This window comes from Anabas testudineus, chromosome 1, assembly GCF_900324465.2.
Source record: "Anabas testudineus chromosome 1, fAnaTes1.2, whole genome shotgun sequence".
NCBI lineage: Eukaryota > Metazoa > Chordata > Actinopteri > Anabantiformes > Anabantidae > Anabas > Anabas testudineus.
The window spans coordinates 14,568,498-14,574,497 of NC_046610.1; positions in this window are offsets into that span (position 1 = coordinate 14,568,498).

Genomic DNA, 6,000 nt, shown 5'->3' on the forward strand with positions numbered 1-6,000 from the left:
TCTGCAGAAGGTTTATAACGAGGAAAATAAAACAAAAAAAAAAAGTAAGGGAGAGGTGACGAGGATACTGTGGAAGCCTCGAATAAAACTTTTATTGGCTGGATATGTGTTTTTGCTAGTGCTTGGCATACTGTACACACATGATGCAGCATGTGCACGAACACACAAACTCACAGTCCCCTGAACGCATCTGAAACAGCTGTGAGTTCATTCAAACAAGCTTCGCTCCCGAAACCGCAGTGTCTTTTTTGGCAGTTGGAAATCCTGCTTTTCTTCCGGCTGCTCCTCAGACACGTTACACTGCAGCGCCTGTCTATTCAAACAGAGGCTTCATTCAACTAATCTGTTTTGTTGTGGGATTACCTGGAATTACAGAGGAATCTGACTTCTTTCTGCGCATTTCTTTATTTCTTCCTTTTTTTTATTCTTGTCATCTCTCCACCTCTCACATTCATCAGAAATTTGTGTTTACATTTCACTGGGTGAAGTCCCCTTTTTTTTTTTCACTGCTGGTAATTGCAGTTAAGTGTGAAGGTTGACATACTGACTCACATCACTTAATCAACAGATCAAACAGTCACAATATTTGAGCCAACTTGTGTTTAGGGCTTTGTAATGGGATCAGTCCAAGTCTTTGGCTGAAATAAAAACATGAACCTCTGCCATCACAAAGGATGAATACAGCCTATTTGCGTCACTGGGCAGCTAGAAGGTTGCATCATGTATCCAGTAATTACTGTTGCATGTGTGTGCACCCACAGCTTTGTGCATCTGCATGCATTTGTTTCTGTTTCTAAAGCTTGCAAAGGACTGGGCGTTAGTGGGTGAACTTTCTCCTGTGTTCGTTGACTGTCTGTTTGTATGTATAAATGTTACATTTTTTGCCCGCACACCCCATCAGGCGAGCGTTAAAGTGTAGTATCTTGTCAAGATGAATGTAAAGACTTCACATGAAAGCCTCAGATTGAGTCAGGGGCTGAGTCTGAGTAGTCTAAGAGACGGCCAGGACTAACTTTGCACAGGAAGGAAGAGCTGTCCTCTTTCATTTCTTCTTCTTGATCATTTGAGGGTTACTCAGAATAGTCTGTCTGCTTCCTCATTTCTTTCATCTTCATAATTTCCTTTTTTGTTTTATTGGTCCACCCTCATTTTCATCATGTTGATGTCTTTCACGATATATACTACACACTCCATTCTCTGTTTCACTCTCTGGTATTGTCTGTGCATGTTGTCGGCCAAACTCACCAGTGTAGTACTGACTACTTTTAGCTGGGCCAGCCCCTGTTGAGTATGGATGTAATGTTGACCTTGATGGGACTAATTATGCGACTCACAGAAAACTGCCTGAGTTGCATGAGGGGTTTATTTTTGATTCACCACAGCCACCCTGCTGACTTGACTCTGCTCTGGGAGTGATGTCACAATGGCTTCTCTGGGCTGGCTGGAGTTTACCTCAGAAGTTTGGATTACCTCCGAAGCAGAGATATGAGGCACATTAGGCTTCAAAACAATATCTAAATGGTCTTTTCCTGCCAAGTTCTCTGTAGTATTCTTCTTCATCACCTAAACACTTCAGACTGGGGTCTTTCTAGGGCTATCACACCACTTCCCATCCTGCAATCTATCACCACTCAGTCCTCAGCCCTAATCCACTGATAAGTCCCCAAAAATCAGAGCAGCCAGACCAGCTCTGTGGCGATAAGGAAACATTCCTCACTGCTCTCAATCTCTTTTTCTTTTTGGTCCTTTTCTTCTGCAACACACAGAGCAGCACCCTCTCCTCTTCAACTTTATCCTCTGCTCTTCACATTTCCACACAGCCTCTCTGAAGCGTGATGTTTACTTTCCAGTATCCAATCACTCGATGAGCTCTGATTGTGGCACTGCACGACCAAAGACTTTTTAGAGTCCGCTCATCAGTGAATTGTTTGTTTGGACTTTCCAGCTGACTTGCAGTGGTTTGGAGGCCACTCCAGAGTGATTTTGGAGGGTCTGTGGTTTTTGAAGTACTTGAGAAGGCATGGTGGCTTCAGAAGGAGGGATGAGTTAAAGAATAGGTTCAGAGGGACAGTTTAAGGAGGAGTGGGGGTTGTGGGAAAGGGGCGCTGGTGATCTGGTGTTCTTCTCATAACATTTTAGCGATGGCTGGGAGATGGAGTGAGGAGCATTGAGTCACCACCATATAAAGCTCCTTTCTCACAGGAAATGCCCCCACATTGCCACAATTACAATGAGGAGAGCAGATAACACCTCAGACAAAGACAAACCTCTTATGCCTATGTGTGCTCATGCATGCAGGCAAGTATACCTGTGTGATTACAAATGTGTTTCTTGAGCAGCGTTTTGCGGTTTTCAGCCAGTGGTTTTAGTCCACCGGTACAGGGGTGGTGCAGGTCAGTGAGCACTCTATTGGTGATCCAGTCTATTTCTTTTGGCTTGGCTATGTCTCAGTGCTGAAGCTTTGTTGGGTGAGTGTGGCTGCAGCCTGAATGTGTTCAGTCCAACACTGGCAGACTACAGGCCTAATGAGATCCAGATTGAGAACTTCAGTGTTTGTTTAGTGTGCGATACTGACACCCCTCTCGGCTCCAGAAGGCTGTAACCATCTCACTCAACCTTCAAGGTGATGCGTTCATTCCTGTGATACCAGAATTAAAACACAAAACCAACTCAGGTAAGATAAGAGACAATTTGTGAGTGTGTTTGAGTTTCTCACATTTTACATCTCTATCTACATTAAAGGACAACAACAAAAACTGAAACTAGTAATATTGTTAATATAACTATGTAAAATAAATTATGATAAATTTGTTCTGTGTTTTATATGAAAATAATGAATGTGTTCACAAATTCACATATTCAGATAGATTCCTAAAGAGTACTAATAGATCAGTGCTGTGTTAGACATATAAATCCACACTAAAGTTACAATAAATACTTTTACCACATTATATTGTAATTGCAGTGTGATTATCTTCCTGACACACTTTTGCAAACACACACACACACACACACACACACACACACAGACACACATGAATCCTACCCTCATGGACCCCTCTAGAGACATGATGGTAATCAGAGAAGATGGGCGGACAAAGACATTACAACCACACGGCAGCCGTAGTGATCCCTGCGGGACAGCCGCTCAGAGATGCTGTTACTTACTGAGTTCTGCTCTGTTTCTTTTTGGCCTCTTGAAATTCCATCTTGTGCTCTCTTTGTAAAGGAAAAAAAAAAAAGAGCAAGAGTCGGAGAAAGCAGAAACCAGTAAGAATGTAAATGAATGCCAGATCTCCAACGTTTGCACCCTTCCTGCATCCTGAAATAAATTGTGAAAACGTGCAGCCGAAGCGCTGATAAGAAGAGCACGAGACAAGCTCGGGCCTGAAAACTTTATCTTCTACTTTCTCTTTCTTCTTTTTTGTTTCCCATCTTATTTTCCATTTTTGACCTCTACTCACTTTCTCTCTTTATGTTTCCATTCAGAAAGTGTTTTATTAAGGCTTGGGCAAAATTATAAGAATACCAGCTCAGTCAACCAGATGGTGATGTTAGCGTGACTGGAAGTGAAGCCTGGTTTCCCCTTTTTATTCTGTGCAGTGTTTATCCCTAAAGAGCATGCCACTCAAAAAATGCTGAGCTCAGCTAAATAATTAGCCCCTCACATCTCCTTCAAACCAAATCAAAGTGCAGCCGATGGCAGCGATGGTTCAAAGACTTATTTCTATTGGTGCTTCACTCAGTTCGATGTGGTCGCGAATGTAAAAGAGCTAATTTGAACCAGATTGGCTGATGCCAGTTTGAGTGACTTTAAAAAAGAGTTTGACACTTTGTGCGCTGCTTGTTTTTTCTGCAAGGTTGGATAAAGATCATTACCACTGTCATGTCTGTGTGCTAAGAAAAGGAACTAGAACCAGGAGGTGATTAGCTTAACATTAACACGGTAAGCAGGTTGTGTCCTGCTGCTGCTTGCTAAGAATTAGTTACAGAAATACACGGTTTTTGTTTTTCTAATACAATGACTGTTCAGCCTATGTGCAAAGCTAATCTACTGGCAACCTCAGGTTTGTTGAGTAAAGTTTTGCCCTAAATAAACTGGTGACAAACATATCGCATGTTTGGGCAGACTTTACTCCTCTCCCTTGAAGAGTCTATGCAAATGTTTCTTATGAAACTCTCCCCGTTCAGTCCTATTAATACTAATGCTACTGTTTAGCACAGCTATTGTGCCAATGAAGATGATCAGCGTCAAGTCACACATTAAGATGTTAATTCAAAGCATTGCTGCATTACATTGATGCCAGAATCAAAGTTGTAGGATTCAGCGACATGTCGAACATGTGTCCCCGATGTGAGCTGCAGTTATTGTGTTTGGCATTCAGCCATATGATATGTGCTGTTAGGGTTAATAATTTTGGCTGCTCTCACGTTCAAGCCGGCTGGTCCAGTTTTCAAGAGAAAAGTGTCACATTATCTGTCACATTTTACACTGCCGCCCTCCTAATGCCTGAGATGACAGCACAGATAAACAGCGAGGGAAATGTAAAAATTCCTAACGCACATTACTTTGTTATGTAGGCGTTGTATTGTATGTGATCTGAGAAAGCCTGATACTTTGCTTTAAAGGACTCTCTGACTCTTTCAGCAAGCTCTTTAGTGGAAGTCAATGCTCTGATGTCATCCAGCCTCTGCAACCAATTACGTGCGGTTCACAAATATTCAAATGCAGAAACTTAAAGTCTTCCTCGGTTTCTGTGCCTGTACTTCTATGTGTCAGTCATCCGTCTCTTTACCCTCCAACCCCAACACCAATACCACCTCCCCTCCTCCATAAACCACATTTCAGAGCTGCTTGTTCCATTGCAAGCAATTAGATGTCAGGTCACAAGCGCACCAGCAGCTGGGTCCTGTTACAGTGTGCAGCAGTACAAGCTCAGTGCATGTTTCAGTAAATAGGGGACCGTGAGTGTATCGACAGACTGTACAGATAGAGACCAGCTGCTCTCTCCAGCTAACGCACCCCATGTTTAAAAGTATAGGAAAAGTGAAGGGGGCTTTAATTTTATTTGAAAAGTGTTCAATGTGAACTTCAGGGTTTTCACCCTACTCCACCTTGAATGATTGCTGCAGCAGAATAATCACATCAGCCTGCAAACGTACATGTATAGGCACGTACACACACTCGCATACCCACTGGGGAGTGGGGTAAATTCTTCCAAAGCTATGTTTGATTCTTTATTTTTCAGACAACCCCTTTACCCTCATGCTTCAGGAGCTCAGAAATAGACGCAGTTGACTGTGTGTGGGGATTCAAGAAATCTCCAGAGTCACAAAGTTTCCAGTTAAACATCCTTTTGTTGAAAATCAGTCACTTTCTCATGTTTTCAGCTGTCACGCATGAGTGGGGGGAGACACAGTGAATTGGTATCTTTGAGTTTCTCTCTGCCTAAACACATCTCCTGTTAATCAGCAGTGGGTAGGGCTGGAATAGCTGGAAAGCAAGCGGGACAGCAGGCCTTGAGGACCAGGTTTGTGAGCCCCTGCCATAACTAAATATCCTGGTTCTGAGGATTTTACTCATCAATCCCAGACATTCTTTGGCAGGTCTACAATAATAAGCTTTCCTCAAACCCACAGAACTTATAAATTAAAGTTAAGAAGCCAAGGTTTCCAAAGATTAAAAAAAAAATCAGGCAGGGTGGATTAAAAATTGACACACATTAACATTAAAATCATCCATTTTCAGTAAGAATATTTTAAGTTACTGAACTGCAGCCCCTGCGACATGTGATATCATCAAACTGTATAGAATAACAGTGTTATCTTATTTTTAGACCCGTTTAGAGGGATGTTGAGAGATATATTGAGAATAATATGTCTGACATTCCTCAGTTAGGGTTTTGTATGTGCATAGTTGCGTGTCAATACCAGTCAGCACTGTGGGACTGCAGGGATCAGCAGATCACTGAGAGTTTCAGCTCCTCGCCTTATTTTGGT